The sequence below is a fragment of the Ailuropoda melanoleuca genome, chromosome 3 (genome assembly GCF_002007445.2).
Source record: "Ailuropoda melanoleuca isolate Jingjing chromosome 3, ASM200744v2, whole genome shotgun sequence".
Taxonomy (NCBI): domain Eukaryota; kingdom Metazoa; phylum Chordata; class Mammalia; order Carnivora; family Ursidae; genus Ailuropoda; species Ailuropoda melanoleuca.
The window spans coordinates 118,137,008-118,157,324 of record NC_048220.1 but is presented as its reverse complement, the minus strand read 5'-3'; the positions used below and the strand labels follow the sequence as shown (position 1 = coordinate 118,157,324).

The following is a 20,317-nucleotide window of genomic DNA, read 5'->3' as shown; positions in this document are numbered from 1 at the left end:
ATCCTTCATGGTATACCCGAACACCCTCTATTTTACTTTTGTAGTTTTGCGAGACTCTGGCCCCCAATCCCTTCCCCCTCGGAGGTGTCTCGAGCTCCCTGTGCCCGGTATCCCGGAGGATTGTACCCCGCCGCCGCGCTGCGGAGGCGTGCGGGCAGGGGAAGGCCCAGGCCACGAAAGGGTGCGGAGTTGGGGCTCAGTTCTCTCAGCGAGGGGGTTCCATTTAGCTTCTCAGTCCTCAAAACCCCTAGCAAGGCGGACGACACCAGCGCAGTCGGGGGCGGGCGAGAAAAGACACTGTCAACTCAGGGCCAAGCCCCACCCCATTAGGGGGTAGGAGGAGGCCCAGGCACTTCGGGGTGTGGTGTTACCCAGTGTCTTCCCAATGCCGGTGTTCCAGTTTCCAAGGGAATTCTCGAGGGGAAACTAGGGATTCATGCAGTTGATGATCCTGCTGCCTCCAGGTACGATTCTAAGGAAAATCTCCTTGAACTTTTCCCGTGAGAGACAGTAAGGCGGTGTGCAGGTCAACGCACAAACTTCTCGGCATCTTTCCGTGAGCTCCCAGGCTTACCCGCCTCCCGTCCTGCAGCCCTACCCCCATCTCCACCCAGAACTCCCGCCCAGATTCCCTCGCAGGCCACCCGGGGAAGCGTTTAATTCAGCCGCCACCTCCCACCGCAGCGGAGACGAATGCATTTTCCATCCCTCGGGCGTCTGTTCGCTACGCAGCTGTGGGCCTCGGGGTGTTTGTAGGGACTGGACACTCCGGGCAACCTGCCGCTCCCGGCACCTCCCGCCGTGCGGGCTGGTTTACAGACCCGGCAAAAAGCAAAGGCTCTGGGTTCTGGCGCCGGGGCCCAGGCAACGCTGCACCCAGGCCGTGCAGAAGGAGCGCACAGGAGAGCACTGGGCCGACGCGAGGCCTCCCGCCCCCTCGCCCCGGTGCCAGCTCCAGGGTGCGTACGAAATGGCTGGCGGCCCTGAGGAGCAGGGAGCCGCGGGGTTAATGCGCCATTCCAAATCGCGGTGCCCGCCAGCAGGAAGCGACGGAGGCACCAGATTTCCCTTCCGCATTAAGAGGGTTTTTTCCTTTTTTTCCTGCTTGGCCGACGGAGAGCTTTTTAAATTGGACGTGGAGATCCTCAATTAGAAGTGTGGAGAAGCTGGCAAAAGAGGAAACAGCGGAAAAGTCGCCGCTTCGCCAGAGGAGGCTCTGGGCTCTCGTTCCCGCCCGAGGCTGGGTGCAGCGCAGGCCGGGAAAGCGCTCTCCCGCCTCCCCCGCGGCAGGGAGGGCGCATTCTTCCCTGCGCGCACCGCCGGGGCGGCCCCGCTCGCAGCGGCTCTTTAGTTCCCGGTATTTGCTGGGCGGAGGAGGAGGAGGGGATTGGGGCGCTGAGCATACACAGTGGTCTACTAGGAAGCTTTTCTCCGGGCCAGTGTGGGCCCCCCACACCCCGCTGCTTCCCGGTTTGTCTCTTTATCTCTTTCTCCAAAGCACGGCAGCGGGACGTGTTTGTGCCGCAACCCGCCGCCTTTGCTGCGCGCGCCAACTGCTTAACGCGCTGCCTCGTGCGGTAACCGCGTTCTCCTCCCGAAGTCGGCTCCGCAGGTGCCCCCGCACTCACTCTTGCACCCCACAGCCTGCTCCCCCTCTGCGCCCGGGACCAGAGCGCCCCGCAGGGCAAAGGGGGCGCATCACGGGCGCCCGCACCCGGTGGTCCCCAGGCCCGCGGCGGAAAGGGCGCCCTGGAGGGCCCCAGCGCCCACAGAAGCCGCCGCTCGCGGTGGGGCGCTTCTGGGTTCCCAGCACCAGGGGGCACCAGAAACCGTCCGAGTCCCTTAGCGCCCACGCGAATGAGAAGCTGCGTCGTCATTTTAAGTATCAAATCAGTGAACAAGCACCCCCGGTCCCCCCACAATCCTCCCCAAATCCAAATTACCCCCGAACTTCCGGATGTGCTCACCAGCATGCCTGCTTTTCAGGTTCCTACCCTCCATCCTCTCTCCCCAGTTTCGCCCTTCCCACCTCACCTGATCTGGTTTCTCGGTAACCTGCTTTTAGACTTCTCCCCCTCCCCCAATTCTCCGCGTCACCATGACAGCTTCCCGCGGGGTGAGCGCCCCCGCCGCCAGTGCCCCCGCACCTTCCTATGTCTGGCAGGCTGGGAGGTTTGTTTGGGCTTTGCCTTCAAGATCCAGGTCTCAGGTAGAGAAAAGGGAGGCGGAGTGGTGGGGGGCGTGCTGTAACTCGGGGGTTTTCTTTCGGGATAGGGACAGAAGTTGCTGAAAGATGTATTGCTTTTCTTAAGTGCGCCTCGTGTCCTCGCCTGATGGAGGACTTATTTCCCCCTAATTGCTGGGCCCAATACCAGGGGAAAGAAAAAGAATGGACGTTTTCTGCATGCAGTTCTGGGGAGAGGTCTCTCTAGTAAGGGGCCCGAGACCAGGTCCCAGGTCCGGGGGCACCCGAACCCCTTGCGAGAGTGGGCTGGGGACCTTGGGGGCTCCCTGGACACCTGACACTTGTTGAAAAGGCGACACTGTCCCCCCCACCCCGCCAAAGCGAATGTGTGGCTACACAGGGTGAGAGCTGGTCCCGGCCAGGCAGAAGCCCAGCGGCTTCCACTTCGAGGACTTTGCCCGAGGAAGTGCGTGTATGAAGTTGGAAGCTGCATTTCTTCCTCGGTATACTTAAATGTATATGCAAAATACTATGGAAGAGTCGAGTACGCTCTAGCACACCGGCGGCAGGGGCCGGAAGAGCTGTGTTTGTCCCCGCCAATGAGCAAAAATGTTGGGAGCACGGGGTTGGGCAGCCCCCCTCCCCTCGGAGCGCACACGTCGGCTCTGCGGGCGGGTTTGCCACAGCCAAAACTAGGGAGGCGCCAGGAGGCTGGGGGTTCCGGTGAAAGTCCATTCCCCTCCCCAATGAGGGTTCGTTTTCACCGGGTGGGGCTGGTAAACCAAACCACGGCGCAGTCAGCCCAGAGGTGGTGCAGGGTAGTGGTGAAGGGTGTTATTGGGGAGGTGGCACAGTTACAGGAGAAAGGAGGTCATTAAAATAACCAATTCGATGGCCTAGCGGAGACATCGAGGAGTTTCAAGAACCTGCTCGAGGCGGAGAACCAAGTCCCGGACTGTCCAGGCAGTCCCTCTCCTAACCTCGACGGGCATGGTTAGTTGGGGTTGCGGGCATTAAGAAAGTGCAAGCAACAGGGTTCGGAAAAGGGCGAGGAACGTAGCTTTGCAAGACGGCGCCCGGAGGAGGTGAGCCCACTATTTTTAGGTTCTCAGCACCTTTGCAGCAGTCCCTCCCAGGGTGTGCGCCTTCCCTAGGAACAGACCCAAACAAGCTCAATAGTAAGTCACACGCGCGGCAATGGTATCTCTGCAGCTGCACTTCCAGAGAGGGCACTTTCTCGTCGCGGTGGGTTCAAAGATGACCCCAAACGCTCCCCGTCCCGGGACTTGACAGGAGAGCGCCCCGCCGAGCCGGGGAGAGAAACTGACCCTCTCGGACATTCCGGGGTCCACAGGCATCGGGACACCAGGGATCTTTGCCCACGTGGAAAGGCAACCGGCGTCTCTGCAAGGCCAGCCCCTCTCGCGTCTAACTTCTCTCTCTCCTCTCCCCCCCACCCCCGGTGCCTCGTTTCCATCCAGTCTTTCCTCTTTCCAATCTCACCGCCTGCTCTGGGGTCCAGCCGCGCCCCCTCTGTCTCGCGCGCCCTGCAGGCCGCCGCGGCCGCCGGCGACTCAGGCGCCATCCGCCCCTTCCACCCAGGCCCGCTCTCCCACTTACCTCGGATCCGGTCTCCGCAGACCCCCAGTTGGACATTAACTCCAGGAGCCCCGAGTCCCAGCCAGGAGCCCCATCCGGGCCGAGGGCAGGAGCGCAGAGCCCCGCCCAACAGGTCAGGGGCACGAATTCGCAATCCTGGGGCAGCGAGGGTGCGCAGGAGGCGGTGGCCAAGACTCCCGCCGCCGCCGCCTCGAGAAGGGCGAGGGATGCAGACAGCTCCCCCGCCGATGCCCTGCACCTCCAGAAACCGACGTCCAAGCAGCCGCCGCTGCCTTGGGTGGGGGGGTGACACGGCTGCGCGCGCCGCGCTCTTGGCCGGGGCTGCGCGGACCCGGGGCGCGGCGGGCGGCTCAGCTGCGGCGGCCGCGCTCTGCGCCTTCTCGGGGCGCAGCGCCTGGGAGCACGAGATGGGCCGGGCTGATGCTGCCGCCGGAGCTGAGGTTTGGCCTGGAAATCCGATCGAGACAGCACGTCAACCGGCGCGGGGAGTCCCGTGAAGACATGAGGGCGCCAGGAGCGCAGGCTGGTCCTTGAGAGCCCGGGCCGGGGGGCCGGGGTGGGGGAGGGGACTCGCGGGGCCCCGAGAGGGGAGGGGTCGGGAGGCGGTTGTGAAGGAGGGAAAGGAGAGCAGCGAGGAGGCGCCCGCACTCCCGAGGAGGGGGCTCGGGGTGCGAGTGGGTGACGCGAGGCGCTCCTCCCCGGGGTGCAGGGAGAGCGCTCAACGCGTGGAGACGCTGCCGGGCTCGCGTCGCCTCCTTGCGGGGTAGATCCGGAGGAATGTGTGGAGCTCCGCGCAGACCAACCGAAGGGGGCAATCTGAACTTGACCGCGGTGCCCGCGCCAGGCTTTGCCCCCGCGTCCCGCGCTGTGAAGGACGGCGCTCCGTCGGGTGGAGGGCTACACTGGGCTTTCCTCGCGCCTGTCGAAGGCTTTCCTTCCTTCCCGGGTGTCTAGCCCTCTCGCGTTTCTGCAGGGCAGAAGGCAGTGGGGGAGGAGAGGAGCTGCTTGCCGGAGCCGTCCTACACTACGAAGGAGAGATGCGGAGCGGCCCAGTGAGGGAGGCAGAGTGTTTGCCAGGGGACGCTGAGAGTGGGGACGAATTTATAGGACTCTCACTCAGTGACGTGCCCTCCAGTGGCTTTTCTGATTCGCTTTCTGACCTAAACACACATTAGTTTAGTCCCCATGCTAGGGCCAACACGGTCTCCAAATACCTGCTGGCTGAAGTCAGAGGCTTTGCATATCATGTATTACATGGCCGGCAATGAAGAAGGCTTCTGAGGCTGGCCGGCTCCTCAGTCCTAGGCTCCATTTTCATGCTGTTGTAATATAATATCAGATGTGGGGTAGGCACATACGTTCAAAATCCCAATTCCAGAGGGGTAAGATCATTTTATCAGGAACAGGTCAAGGGAGGTTGGGCTAAACCTGCTTTTATCCCGATTTTGGAAAATGCAGATGGGGAAACCTAAGCAAGCATTCCCTTGGGTGCTGAGTTTCCAGTGAGCAGGACCCAGCGCCCATTCCTGATCTCTGTGAGACCTTTGAGGCATTCCTTTTGTTGGTTAGCTTACCACCAGAAGCAGCCAGAGCCTTCTTTTGTAGAGGACATGAGGAGGGCAAGTCCTTACACACACCCTGCGCATGACCCTCCCCATGAAAACATTTCATTCGCACAGCGCATGAAATTAGCTCTGTCTTCAAAATAATGTGCTAAATAAGGTATGTCTTTGCTCAGCTGAAGCCTGCTTTCCGGAAGCCATTGGTACCTGAGTTCAGTGGGACCTCTTTTATTTTATGAGCTGGGGCCAGGGAAAGCGTACACAGGCTCAGTTTACATCCTTGTACCTCCAATTGTATGACTCATCCGGTTGTTGGGGAGTATGTGTTCTTCAAGTAGCTGATACAGACAATAGACAGGGGAAATGTGTGTGGCAATGTGGGGAGAAGATCATGTATTATTAAACTTCTGGAAAGTCAAAGATCAGCTACTTTGGAGGTTTGTCAGCGAAGCTAGTGTGGGAGGAAGATTGTTCGTACTAATGTTAACGTGATTTAAGATGAAGCGGAATGAAAATCAAGTCATCCAAACATACCTTAGCTGAAGTTAGGATGCTCACTGTAGCTCTGCAGAATGTGACATTTCCTTCTTTGATAGATTTATGGAAGAAATGTAGATGGATTTGGAAGTGGGAGGGCAGAATAAGCTTAACATATTTATCGTGGTTTGGCATTGTTTTGGGAATTTGAAGGCAACCCTAGGCAGCGTTCCTACCATGAATGATTTCTTTGTTTTCAGAAGTTTTTTCACGGGGATGGTCATGCCATCCAAGCACCTGCAATGATTTAGCACCCGTGATGTGCTAGACCCTGGAATTGTACTGACTGGGCTTTTTGGGGTTGCAAAGAACAGATACCACTGAGTTTACCTTAAGTAATGGGAGTTTACTATGGAAGGAAGGCTGACCGGAATCTCCACACTCAGCCACGTGTCTCCGAAAAGCCTTCCGGAAAGGCCACCCAGCCAGGCCTCACGAAAACTGGATTGAAGTTCAGGAACTGGAAGGTCATTCAGGATACGGCTCTGGGCCGGGTTATCTCGCTGCCCCCTGAGCGGCAGGCATCCGCGATCCCTCCTAGTAGGCTTAGCCGCCAAGGTGATTCAGCTCCTCTCTCTCTCTCTCTGTCTCTCTGTTTTTCTTTGATTGTCTCTTGGCTTCTGATCCTGCTACCAACTGCTCAGCTCTCTGTTGATCTCACATTTTAACTCCTTTAGTGAAAGAATCTCTTTGGCCACACTGGGCACTAACCAGATGCTAGAGTTGGACTCCGCGTTTGTATCAGGCCTCCATTTGGTTGCTGGCCACCCTGGAGATCAGCAGACCTCGGTCAGATGCTTCCTCCTGGACTAGTCACCCATGGCCATGCTGTTGGGGTCACATGGTACCAAGCCTGGCCACCTTTGCTTAAGAAGCTTCCTAGGGTTCATCCTTGCTTTCTTTCCACAGGATTTGTGCCCCCAGAAGGAACTGTATTAATGGTAGGCTCTTGGAGTTTAACAAACCTCTGTCTATACAAGACTCAAAGGTGAATAAGATACAACTGAGGGTCTCCATGCACTTACCCTCTGTAAGGGGGGGAGACATGCACGCAAGTAGTCACAGTCTAGAGTGATAAATGCTCTGATAGAGGATGTATGAGGTGCTCACGTCAGATCTTCACACGGCCAGTCAAACCCTGGGAAGTTTACGAAAACACACTCATGCCCTGGGCCTGTTCTTGGGCAATTCAATGAGACTCTCTTGGACAGTGGAGCCCAGGAGCTGGTATTTTTTTTAAATGTTCCCCAAGTTGTTCTAAGTATACTTGGGGTTGAGGTGTCAATTAACTTTATTTTTTCCATGATTATAATCATTTTATGATTCTTTCTGAAAGAAAACTAAGAGATATACCTATTTTGATAGTCCTAGAACCTTCTAGGACTGAGATGCTTCCAAAATATTAAATTTCTTTTGGGATACTACTGATTATCTCAAAATTGTAATATAAAGGAAAATGTAAAATTGAATTTAGTTAAAGCAAATATTTCTAGTCAGCGTTCCTACAGCGTTCCAAATGCTTGAAAGAACATTTATTTGCATGATTACAACATTCAGATGGCTGCAGAAAGGGGAAAAGGCCTAAAGTTGTCAGTCTCCTAGTACAAAGCCCACCATTTAAATGTACCATCATTGGTATTGACAAAAATCTTCTCAGATTCAGGCCTTGACAGACAACAAAGTTTCTTCTAAAATGACTGCCATAAAGCAAGCGTTTGATGTCTTAGAGACAAGAGGATGGCCTGATGTCACAATCTCAAAGCCCCCAGCTGCTGAAAGTAGGGACCCCTCCATAGCTCCATCTTCTCCTTTCTCTTTTTCTAAAAATGTTTGTTTCTTTGTTTGTTTGTTTATTTGAGTGAGAGAGAGAGAGAGAGAGCATGAGCAGGGGAAGGGGCAGAGGGAGAGGGAGAAGCAGGCTCTCTGCTGAGCAGGGAGCACAATGCGGGGCTCAATCCCAGGACCTTGAGATCATGACTAAAGCCAAAATCAAGAGTTGGGTGCTTAATAGACTGAACTACTCAGGTGCCCCCCCCAATCTTCTTTTCTCGAGGAAACAAAGCTCAATTCAATGTGAAGCTGTTCATTAGCAAAGTCCAGAAGAGAAAAATCCGCAGCTCCACTTTTGCTCTGAGTAGGTCGACTATCTCCTGATAAAGTAACAACACACTGTTAAGAATCCTTACATTGGCCCCAGATCTCAGCCTTTCATCTGGAAAACCCTGCCTGAGAATCAGAAAGAGAGAAACAAGTATTGTTCAAGCATCTCATCTCCTCTTTGAGAAGAAACCCTCCTAATTTCTCATTTCATTATCATCTTCACTGGAATTTGGTGTAGATCTCTAACTGAAAGATGTTTCAAGGACGGATGCTCTCTGTGCTGGAGGGTCTAACAGTCCTGGGGAAGAGAACACACAAGCAAAATGATAAAAAGAAATATAGGGTATCACGAGGCTGTGGGCCAGGACTGTTACCATATTTGGAACTCAAACTCAGCCTTTCTTGGGGAAAGTTAAGTGTGTGTGTGGGGGGGTGGTGGTGAGGGGAGCATTCCAGGCTAGGTGGAAGGGGTCTCTGGAGACTCAGTGTTCAGCCCTGCAGCCCTTAGGGATGGTGGAGCAGCAGGTCAGCCTTTGGCCATTCATCCTGAGGGCGCTCCCAGTGGGGCTTTGCAGCTGCTTCGCCTATAAGGGCCAGGCCCCGGGTCCCAGGACTCCCTCATAACATGGGTCATGACGGCTGAAACAGAATCCATCACTCGAGCAGGGCAATTTCCTTTTCAAAGTCACCACTTTATTGGGGAGGGATTTGTCTCATGTGAGATTGTTCTTTCGCAGTCATTTTCACCAATGATACTATTACTCATAAAAAAGATAAATTTTCTATACTTCAAACCACTTATAAGAAATGAAAAAAAAGAAAAGGGGAAAAATGGACAGTAATAGGGACCCGTACTACTCATAAAAACAGATAAATTTGCTAAACTTCAAACCACTTGTAAGAAATGAAAAAAGAGGGGGGGGGAATGGACAGTAATAGGGACCCCTGCTACTTTGCCAAGTAGTAGGAAGAAACAAATTCTTTGGAGTAAATTGTTTCTCATAAGAAGTCACTTCTGACATTGACATGGTAGATTTATCAATGATTTCTAGCAGTGTCTTTTATAAGGATCTGATTAACTAATTATCCATTAATTTTATTCTTGGTTCTTGAGATTACTTTCTGACACTCCTGTTTTTCAGAAGTAAAACTTTAATCAGATAAGAGGGTTATGGCAGACGTTGTTACTATGCAGATGGTCTAATGGCTTAGATCTGGGATTGGCAAACTTATTTTGTAAAGAGCAAGCATTTTCTGTAAAGATAGTAAATACTTCTGGCTTTGTAGTCCCCAGTACAGTTTCTGTTGCCATCACTCAACTCTACCCTTATATTACGAAAGCAGACACTGATAATATGTAAATGAATGTGCAGAGCTGTGTTCCATAAACATTTTATAGACCCTGAAATTTGAATTTTTGTATGGTTTTCACCTGTCATGAAATACTACTCTTTTGACTTAACCCCCCCCAACTGTTTAAGAATATAAAAGTCATTCTTAGCTCATAGATCGTCCAAAAGCAGGCAGTAGGCAGGATTTCACCTGAAGGCTATAGTTGGCTGGCTTCAGCTTTGGCTAAAATTGTAACTTGAACATGGATCAGCTCTAGAGTTATGAAACCACAAAGCCAAAAAGGACCTGAGGCTTCTAGTCCAATCTCCTCATTTATCAGAAAACTGAGGCAGGCTGGGGCGCCTGGGTGGCACAGCGGTTAAGCGTCTGTCTTCGGCTCAGGGCGTGATCCCGGCGTTATGGGATCGAGCCCCACATCAGGCTCCTCCGCTATGAGCCTGCTTCTTCCTCTCCCACTCCCTCTGCCTGTGTTCCCTCTCTTGCTGGCTGTCTCTATCTCTGTCAAATAAATAAATAAAATCTTTAAAAAAAAAAAAAAAGAAAACTGAGGCAGGGAGTAAGTGACTTAGCCAAGAGCACTCTTTGAGCGGGTGACATACCCCTACCCTCCAAGAATATGTGGGATCAAATTATTTCACGTGTGTGTGTGTGTGTGTGTGCGCGCGCGCGCGCTTGGGTATGTGTGGTGGCAGCAGGGGGTGGCCATGGGGGGTAAGTTGTATTAGCTTTCTTTCAAATTGTGACTCAGTATATTTCACTGAAGCAAGAAATGAGTCAAAATATGGAGAAATCAGTTGGAATCTTTATTGGTGGCAGAGGTTGATGTCAGGCTGAATGGGGACAGAACTTTGAAAAGAGGTCGATTGCTGCCTTTTAGAGCATCGCAGAGTTCCCAGGCAAAGCGGAACACTAAATAGATTTTTTTCCTCCTTAAAAGGCCATTCTATTCTTGTGATTGGCTTTCAGACAGCGGCTACCCAGGATCTCATCACAAAGGCACAGAGATATATTGTGTGTGTGTGTGAGTGTGAGAGAGAGCTTTGAGTGGGGAGTCAAGATACCTGCATCCTAATTCTTTTGTAGGCCACCTAGCACTGCTGCAGAGCTTCTAGAATCTTCTAAAGAGTTGAAAACATGGGTGATAAAGATACTGCCATAAAAGAGTTGACTCTGGGACAAAAACTCCGTATTTGGACCTTCAAGCCAGAATATTCCAAGGCACCTCTTTGTTATGTATTAATTATATCATACAGACTTTAATCTAGATTGAATTCAATCTTTACTACTACCTAAAATAGAGGAACTATTTGACCATTTCCAACTTTGGCAACAAAACAATATGGACAGGCTCTCTTCCCTACCATTATTGACTCCCACATTTTCTCAGTGTGGGAAAATGAATTAATTAACTAATGAATCCTCATCAGTGCTTATAGGTTTATGAGAAGCAAGTAGTAAATGTAAGGGTGAATTCTGTGGTCTTTAGATGTTTCAAGCAACTATCCAGATATCCCTCATGAGTTACTAGCAGGGCTGAGACGAGGGGGAGGCAGCTGGGGCTTCTCATTTTGTGTGGTGGGCACCACACTTGCCTCACCCGGGTCCCCACCCCCAAATAGCAGAAATGTCAAGGTGAGAGCCCCAAATCCTGAAGCCACTAATTAGGAGGAAATTATGCCAATGATCAGGCAATTCAAGTTGGACCTCTGCCTCTGACGAGCTGTGGGAAACTTCTAGCATCCCTAGCCCTGCCTGTTTTTCTCTTCTTACTCCTTCTCTCCCTCACTGGACACTGTGTGAATAGATGAGATAATAAGCTAGATTTTCTGAGTTCATAAATTACTCCCTGGGAATAATTTATATTGCATGTATACTTTCTGGCCACTGGGGTACTATTTGATAAATTACTGCCCTCCTGCTGTGCTCTAAGTGGAAGCCTGGTGACCTGAAAGAGTTAATGCCTCCCTCCAAGTAATTCACTTACTCCTGGGGCATAATTTACACTCTAAGAGGATCTGGCCTGCCATATGTGAGCCGCTTGGAGTTCTTTGAGAGAAAGTCAGCTCTAGAAATGTGAAGAATTAATATCACAAAAAGCACATTTGCAGACCACTCCTTAAGGACTCCATCATGCAGCTTCCCAGAACAATCCTGTAGGGTAGGTCATGGTTATCCTATCCAGAGCCATTCTCTAGCCAGTGAAAGATCAGCCCATAAAATGCCCAACATGAGGTTAAGGAATAGCATATTTGTAGAATGACTTCACTATTTGAAAAATAATGGGTGAAAGATTGGGAAGTGCATTTTAGAAATATGAGTAAAAACAAAAGGTAAAAGTAAGGTGAATGTAATAAAATATCTGCTTTACAATGTTGAATGGTAGGAAGATGACCTAAATACAGTGGATTAATGTTTCATACAAACACTGGAGCACTAGTATGTCAGAATGTGTCATCTGTTTGAAAATGGCCGTTTGTGGAGACCAGCATATTCTAATATGCAGCTATTGCTTTAAAAACACTGCTATGATATGTGAATGCATTTCTAGATTCATCTAACAAAGAGTTGTGCAGGCACCTTCCTTCATAAGGACCTTGTGTGGGCAGTTGTCAAGGGACATAAAAAGGCATGAGACAACCCCTATATTCAGTGGTGGCAGTTATCTGGATTTTGAGGACGGGTTTAATTTTGGGCAAAGACCTAGTCCTCTGAAGTTCTAGTGAAAGAGGTGGGTTAAAACCGAGAGAAGGTGATTTGGAGACTGTTCTGGTATGGCTTGAGGGGTACATTGCAACCAGGGCCTCAATTCTTCTCTTCATTCTCTGTGCCCATGCTCCTTGTCGTGTGACTTGCAAATGCTCTTACTAACAAGGTCGTGTCCATTTCCACATCCCTTGAATCTGAACTGGCACTGTGACTTGTTTTGGCCAGCAGAATGACGTGGTAGTGAGCATCTCCCACTTTTGAGCTTCAGACCCCAAAGGCCGACATGTTCCCACTTACTCTTTCGGACTCTGCCGTTACCATGAGAACATGCTTGGGCTGGCGTGATGGAGGATGAGAGACTCGTGGGACAGAGTAATGCTGCTCCATTCATCACAGCCAAGGTCGGCTCCAATCTGTTGAGAGTTAGCTCACACCTCCACCCCTAGACATGCAAATGAGCTTAGTAAAGATCAGCAGAGCTGTCTCACTGACCACTCCAGATAAATGCGCAAGAAATACTTCTTGTTTTATGCGCCTGGGATTTTGTGGTTGTCACACAGCATTGTTATGGCAATTGATAACTAATACAGTTTGCGAAGTGATTCCAAAAGAGGAACTCCCAATGCTGAACAAGGACAGGATTCCTGGAATAAGTGAATGGTGTCTCCAGGGAGCTGCAGGAGGTGGTAGCACACATTTGGGGATATCCGTGCGGGGGTTTATTGGGCATCCTTCCTCTGATCCTACTGCACCTTGTACTATATGCAATTGCTTGTATGCGTATTCACGCTTCACTAGATCAAATGTTCTTCACGGGCAGGAATCACATCTTTTATTTTTGCCTCCCTAGTACCTAGCACATAAATGGTATTAAATGGTGGGAAAGTGAAGAATTCCATTAGAAGTCATAACTTGCCTTGTGTGCTTTTAGTAACTTGGGTCTATTCACGTGTGTTTGGTATGTAATATGTAATCCTAAAAATTAGTTAATGCAGTTACTTGACGAGATTATACATGCATATGTTATACCTTTCAAAAGGTGCAAAGGTAATTTCAGTAATAAGCAATTCTTTTCTCATGTGCCATCTTCAAACCCTCCACTCCCCTGGTAACGCAATGACTGGATCTTATCAATGCTTCCAGAGAATGTGCAATGATTAAAATAAAGCTTTTGTCTAGGAATGAAAGAGGATTTTCAACCATTGTATTCTTAAAAGTCTGTGCATTTTACAGTCTCCTTTCTTTGGATGGTTGGGCCTACTGGATGTAGCCCTTCGGTTCTTTGCTAGAATGTTGGGAGAGCGACCTCCCCCTGAGTTTGTTCCTTTCTGATTCAGCAACTTTCCCTCAGCCTTAAGGTTTGAACACTGCTGGAATTAACACAGCTGTTTGTGTTTACTGCTGAGCGTGTATACTTCTATCACATGAGATGTCAGGCCAGCTCCAAGAGCCTGGTAATTACTACGGAACCAGGCAGCAGGGGGAGCAGATAAACTCAATACATTGAGTTCCCTGGGTGACAGGGAGCCAGGAGCTCTGAAGCCCTAAAAAAAAAAAGCGTTTATCATGGAGAACCCATGCCTCTATGTGATGATGATAGTGAGTGGGTATAATTTTAATAAAAACTCTTAAAGTAATCTTTACAGACCAGCATGTTACTTCTGCTTTAGAACAATGCGAAGATTTGTAAACTGTAGCAAAACCAGGTTGGTATAACCATGTCGGCTGGAATAAAGCTGGCATTGTATCTTTCGAGGCATGTTTGGGGGGGTGTCTATGAAGTAGTTTAAACCAAAACCACAAAAATGAGAAAAAATTTATTTTCAGATGAATTTTAGTAGACTGCCAATTCCTAGCATTTATGTGCTAAACATGCATACTTAAAAAAAAGTATCTTAACAATTAAGTGGTTTAAAAATATTCTTCCCCGTTCAACTAATTTTAACAAGTACAAAATATATCCTAGGTATCCTATTCTATGTTTGCATGTGTATTTTCTCATCCAGTGGAATGAATTGTTCATTAAATATTATGTTGCAATACTCAAAACAAAAAAAAATTAAGTAAAATGATATATTTGTTTTAGATCCGCTTTTTCTGGTTTGGCTAATCTTGGTTTGCATGATATGGTTGCCCGTAATCTCTCTGTGGAGGAAGTCTTCTGTATGCTTTACACCAGATTTAGCATGATTCATGTACATTCATGTGCTGGCCACTCTCAGAGTGGGGAAACTACTGCAATGTGGCATGCCTGGGATGTTAGTTTTTGCTTTATGATGGAGGGGCTGTTTCATCAAAACATTGTTTCAAACAGATGTGTTCTGGTGTTTACTGAGGGGAGAATTTAAGCCAGACTGATTAATTAGCAGTTAGGCAAGATGTTTCCCTGCTCCGATCTGGGTAGTCTGGGGATTATGAAGTTGTCAGTGGGTTATACTCAGATGATGAAAAAAATGACAAACAGCAAACAAAACCTCAGATCACGATGCGAGCATGTAAAATATGGTGTCCTGACCACCCTATGTGCTTTTAATTGGGACGTGAGTTTTCTGGAGTGGGCTTGATAGGGCTACCACGGGGGTCAGCATACTTTTTCTGTGAAGGGCCAGGTAGTAAATATTTTAGGCTTTGAGGGCCATCTAGCCCAGCACAATGATGCAGCTTAGCAACGTAGCATTTAAACAACCACAGGTAGTATGTCAATGAATAAGCATGGCTGTGTTTCAATAGAACTTTACAGGGGACATTAGAATGCGAATTTCACAAAATTTTCCCATGTCAGGAAATATAATTGTTTTTTCAATTTTTTTCCGGCCATTTAAAAATGCAAGAAATACTCTTGGCTTGCCCGCCACTTATTTAGCCCGTGGACCATAGTTTGCTATCCCTTGGACTAAAGCAAAGCTTCTCAAATCAGTTTTAGTCCTGTTTTTTCTTCCTTCCTTCCTCTCTCTCTCTTTCTTCTTTCTTTCTTTCTTCTTTCTTTCTTTCTTTCTTTCTTTCTTTCTTTCTTTCTTTCTCTCTTTCTCTCTTTTTTTTTAAAGATTTTATTTATTTATTTGACAGAGAGAGATAGCCAGCGAGAGATGGAACACAAGCAGGGGGAGTGGGAGAGGAAGAAGCAGGCTCTCAGCAGACGAGCCTGATGCGGGGCTCGATCCCATAACGCGGAGATCACGTCCTGAGCCGAAGGCAAATGCTTAACGACTGAGCCACCCAGGCGCCCCTCTTTCTCTCTCTTTCCTTCCTTTCCTTTCCTTTCCTTTCCGTTCCGTTCCCTCCTTCCTTCTTTCACAAGATTAATTCTTTCTAAATCTTCATTTCTATTTATTTGTAAAATAAGGGATAATAGTAGTTCCACAGTCTCTTCACCAGCTCGCTCCACAGGTTTTCATGATGGCTGTGCAACTCAAGAACAAGGATCTAGGATCTTCTAACTCCCCATTCAGTTGGAGGGGCTTTGGACTCTGACTCCCAGCACTCCATCTCAGGATTGTTGGCAGGATTAAATGGGTAATGGATGTGAAAGTATTTTGAAGAATGGTAAGATATAAGATATTGACTATATTATTATTTGTATCAGGAATGCATTTGGTGGGGCGCCGGGGTGGCTCAGTTGATTAAGTGTCTGCCTTCAGCTCAGGTCGTGACCCCAGGGTCCTGGGACTGAGCCCCAAGTCAGGCTCCTTGCTCAGCGGGGAGTCTGTTTCTCCCTCTCCCTCTGCTCACTGCCCCCCTCCAGCTCGTGCTCTCTCTTTCAAATAAATTTAAAACATCTTTTAAAAAAAGAATATNAGAATATATTTGGGGGCGCCTGGGTGGCACAGCGGTTGAGCGTCTGCCTTCAGCTCAGGGCGTGATCCCGGCGTTGCGGGATCGAGCCCCACATCAGGCTCCTCCACTATGAGCCTGCTTCTTCCTCTCCCACTCCCCCTGCTTGTGTTCCCTCTCTCGCTGGCTGTCTCTATCTCTGTTGAATAAATAAAATCTTTAAAAAAAAAATAAAAATAAAAATAAAAATAAAAAAGGAATATATTTGGTTGTAAGTAGCTGAGAACTGAAGTTTAACAATGGCTTAAACTATAAAGAAATTTATTGTTCACGTACCTGAATGTACAGGATCCCAAGATTTGTGCAGTGGCTCGATGATGTCATTCAAGACCTGATGTTTGCTGTCTACATTCTGCGTGTATTGGCGATACCTCCTTTCACAGTGCAAGATGCATGTCACAACTCCGAAAGTCATGTCCTCATGTGGCGGTGTCCCAATGAGAAGAAAGGGATGGGGGGAATGGAGAGAAAAGGGGTCTTCTTGCAGCCCCCTCTCATTTTAGCAGGGAGCAGAATCTCTCCTAGCACACCGCCGGCAGCCTTCTCTTCCCATCTCATTGAGTTGAACTTGTTCACATGCCCACCCTCGCCACATCATTGGCAAAGGGGAAGAGGACTAATGTGCCTGGCATGTAAACCAACCATGAGTCAGCTTTTGCAATTGGACATAATGCTGCCTAAATAGTGAGGATTCTGCTAGCAAAGAAGATGAGAGAGAGCAACTGCTGGGGTCTGCCACGTGATTTTCCTTTCCTCTTACCCGCGTGTGGCTGGCATCGGGTTGGGGAATAGCTGATGAGCTAATTCCCTAAGGACATTTAGAGATGAATCCTCCAGATGCCAGGCAAGCTGTCCACATAGGCACGACAAAGACCATGGTAGTTAGCTGGCGGGGTCAGGCTATGAGTTGAGACTGCCCGAGTTCAGAATCTCTGCATCGACCTGCGCTAACCTGGGAAGGAAGCAGAAAAAGGGGGGAACCCGGTGGTCGTCTCCATATGGCTCCTGAAACATGCAAGAGGGAACCAGTTTAATGCCGATATATTATTCTACATGATGATAAAATGCTCCGCAGTCATTTTTCTGAAGAATCTTTTCTTTGTGAAACCTGGTACTGGAGGTAACTTCGTACGTGTGTCTCATTTTCAGGAAGCTCAGGTTAAAAATCCGGGCTCACAAAGCACTAATTACGGGTTAAAATTTTTCAAGTTTAAAATATTCTTCATCATATAGAAGAACTTTGATTTCACTGATGGAGGTATGACTTCCACATAATTTGTGTGTGTGTGTGTGTGTGTGTGTGTGTGTGTATACACACACAGACGCACACACATATCTATTGCATTACATTGAGCTGGGTAGATCTATAAATTGATTAATTGAAAAAGCATGAGTAAAATAACCCTTTAGAATAAACTGTACATTAATGTAAGCTAAATTAAGGACCTCAGGGTTTCAGGGTACCAAGCAAATGATGTTTTCCAAGGAATTAAAAATATCTACTCCAAAAAGAAAGACTCACCGAAAATATGCACTCTGTTCAGAGGTCAAATCTTATTACGGTGCAGATTCCCACATTACGTGGGAGGTTGAACCAAAGGTCCCTCAAAACTCTATGATACTTTCATTATGTGAATACCATTTCCTTGAAGGTTTCTGCTTTGCTTAAATGCTGAGATTCTGTGGTTACTGTAGAAATGTCTTTATAATCAAGTTCCAAGCTCATAGCCCACTATCCACACATTCACCTCTCCATTCATCTATTTGTTCGTATATGTGTATTATCTATCATCTATCATCTATCTATCTATCTATCTATCTATCTATCTATCATCTATCTATCTATCTATCTATCTATCTATCTATCTATCTTAGCTCACACATTATTCCTGCTCTCATGGAACTGAGAGCCTTGATGAGGAGATCAACATTAAGCATCTGCTTAATACTGATGAATTTGAGAACCAACGTGTGACTAGGAGTTAATTAGGAGAAAGGGGTAGAGTGGGATGGAAAGAGCATTTCTAACAGAGGTACTGTGTGTGTTCACCTGTCCATCCATCTGTCCATCCATCCATCCATCCATCCATCCTTCCTGTTTGATGACAGGACCAAAGTAAGTGATCATGGAGGTGCAAACCAGAAGAAGCTCTCTGTTTTCTGAGTCTGTAAGTCCATTTAGGCAGACCAGAGAAGTATGTTTTAAAAAAATCCTCAGAAAATATTAGGTTATTTTAAGAAACAATAGACATGAGGCAATTTTAGCACTTACTATCGCTCTTACTGGGATGGAACTTGCCTGAGTGGACACCCAGATGCAACCCTCCTGGATATCAACCCCCTGTGGTTATTTAGCCCATGAAGAAGGTGCAGAGGATAAGACCCACTGCCAGCAGCCCAGCTACACTTCCAAGGAAACTGGAGCAAAATCCTGCATTAACAGAGGAATTTATCTAATTTTACCATGAATTATTTTTTTCTAGTGCTTTTAGAATCAACCACAACACAAAGTTCAAGATTTTAAACAAATGAGAATTAAATTGGTATCCGCTGTGCATAAAGAGATTTCACCATTTCACTGTGACCTCCCAGAATACGGTTGCTCATACCAAAATTCAGTAGTTTGCAGGCTCGCTTTTAGTGTTTAGCAAATTAGCCATTTACAACTGTTGTAAATGTTCCACTGGGTTCACAGAATCTTGGTGTTAAATTTATACCTGGAATTAGTTTAGAGATCTGATATAATTCTCATTTTACGGGAGAAGAAATTGAAAGCCAGATAAGTTAAGTGATTTTTTTTTTTCAAGCTACTTAAAAATTTATGCTCCAACTCACCCCACAGGCTTTTGTGATGGCTCTGCAAGTCAAGAACAATCCACATCTAGGATCTGCTAACTTGGCTCAGGGTGAGAGGCTTTGGGGTCTCACCTGCACTCAACTCCTTGCTATTTACTAGCCTTGTAACCTTGGAAAACTTGTTTAATTTCCCAAAGACTCCCTTTCTTCATCTATAGAGGGGGATCATACTCGTGCCCACCTCATTGCATTGTCAAAAAGGTTCAAATGCACCAGAAGAGTCTGGCCTGCAATAAATGCTCAGTAAATACTTTGCCACATGTCTTGCTTTGGCCAACAGAAGGAGGACAGAGGTGACCATGTGTCAGTTCTAGGTGGGTCTTCAAGAGGAATGGCAAGTGTCTGTCCTCTGCTTTCTTGTGCCCCTGGGCCTGACCGTGAGAAAACAGTGTCTTGGGCAGTCCATCATCCCACAGAAAGGAGATGGATGGAACAAATATGAAATATTATGACTAAGGTCACCATGAACATTATAGTGCAGGTCTTTCTGTGGATATGTGCATGTTTTCATTTTAAGTATATATACCTAGGAGTGAAATTACACTAACAGCAGCGAGACCATTTTCCAGAGTTGCTGTACCATTTTACACTAGCAGTGATTGAGAGTTCCCGTTCATCTACATCCTCACCAACACTTGATACTGTCAGTCTTACATCAAATCCATTTTGCTGAGTGTGTGACGGTTGGTAGCCTACTGAGTTGCAAAAATTTTCGTGCTTGTTTGAGAACTTCTAATACTAACTTCTAGGTCCTCTGTTTTGTCTTCAAGGATGGGGCACAAGAAATTAGACTAAGCCCAGACCCAGACTTGCCACTCAGCCTTGCTCATCAACGCTACCAACTGGGAACTGGCCAAACCAAGCACCATGTACCCCAGAAACACACAGGCAAGGAGGTAGCTGGAGAACCTTCTAGGTGGCCATGCTGCTGAGATGCCAAAGCTTGTTCTCCTGTGTGGGAAATGTCTGCGAGTGTGATATAGAGGTACTGAAGGTCTTTTCTACATGTTCTGTGTATTTCATGAACAGCAAACATACTTCAGGTGGACTAAAATCACACTGTGCTTGTGTAGCTCACAGAAGAGTCACCTCAGAACTTTGCCGGGGATGGAGCATAGGATGCTGACGGCAGTGAACTTCCTCAGTCCTCCCCTCCTCTGTGCTCCTTCCACTTCCGCTTTCCGTTTCCTCTTTCTCCCTTTCTTCTTTCTTTCTCTTCTTTTTCCCCTCCTTGCTCTCCCTTTTCTCCTTGCCCTGCTTGTTTTTCTCCCTCATCAACCAAAGAAGCGTTGAACAAAACATCTGGGCACAAATTTGACATCACCAGAAAAGCTCGAACTGTTGAAACACCATGTATATGCCCCAGTCCCTTCTGAATTTAATATAGACCTTATTTATTTTGTATATAACTTTAATGTGTGTATTATCAAGTTTTATTTTGTCCTGTTATCATTACATTGTGTAGGTATTTTCATATTTCTAGATCACGCTCATAATTGTAATTCCCCATGTATAATAGTAAAACAGTATAACAGTCCATTGTCTGGACACACCAGCGTGCTGAGCC

The 20,317-nt window shown here is 47.8% G+C and overlaps 1 protein-coding gene and 1 long non-coding RNA gene across 6 annotated transcripts in view; one reads left to right on the top strand and one right to left on the bottom strand.

Annotated features, from left to right (window-relative positions):
* GDNF (glial cell derived neurotrophic factor) overlaps nucleotides 1–4,270 on the bottom strand; it is a 24,705-nt gene extending 20,435 nt beyond the window's left edge. For 2 of the 4 annotated variants that reach the window (XM_034656996.1, XM_034656997.1), the window contains exon 1: nucleotides 3,806–4,270. The gene's annotated coding sequence lies outside the window, so the exon portion shown is untranslated. Of the gene's footprint in view, nucleotides 1–1,967; nucleotides 1,992–3,805 lie in introns of those variants that run through there. The other 2 variants (XM_034656992.1, XM_034656994.1) reach the window with 2 other exon arrangements.
* On the top strand, nucleotides 2,010–20,317 carry LOC117801593. 2 transcript variants are annotated; one of them, XR_004624319.1, is made up of 4 exons: nucleotides 2,010–2,050; nucleotides 18,737–18,800; nucleotides 19,521–19,735; nucleotides 19,824–20,317. It is a non-coding gene; the product is annotated as an uncharacterized LOC117801593 (long non-coding RNA). The 2 variants fall into 2 exon arrangements; XR_004624318.1 differs by having other exon boundaries at nucleotides 19,521–20,317.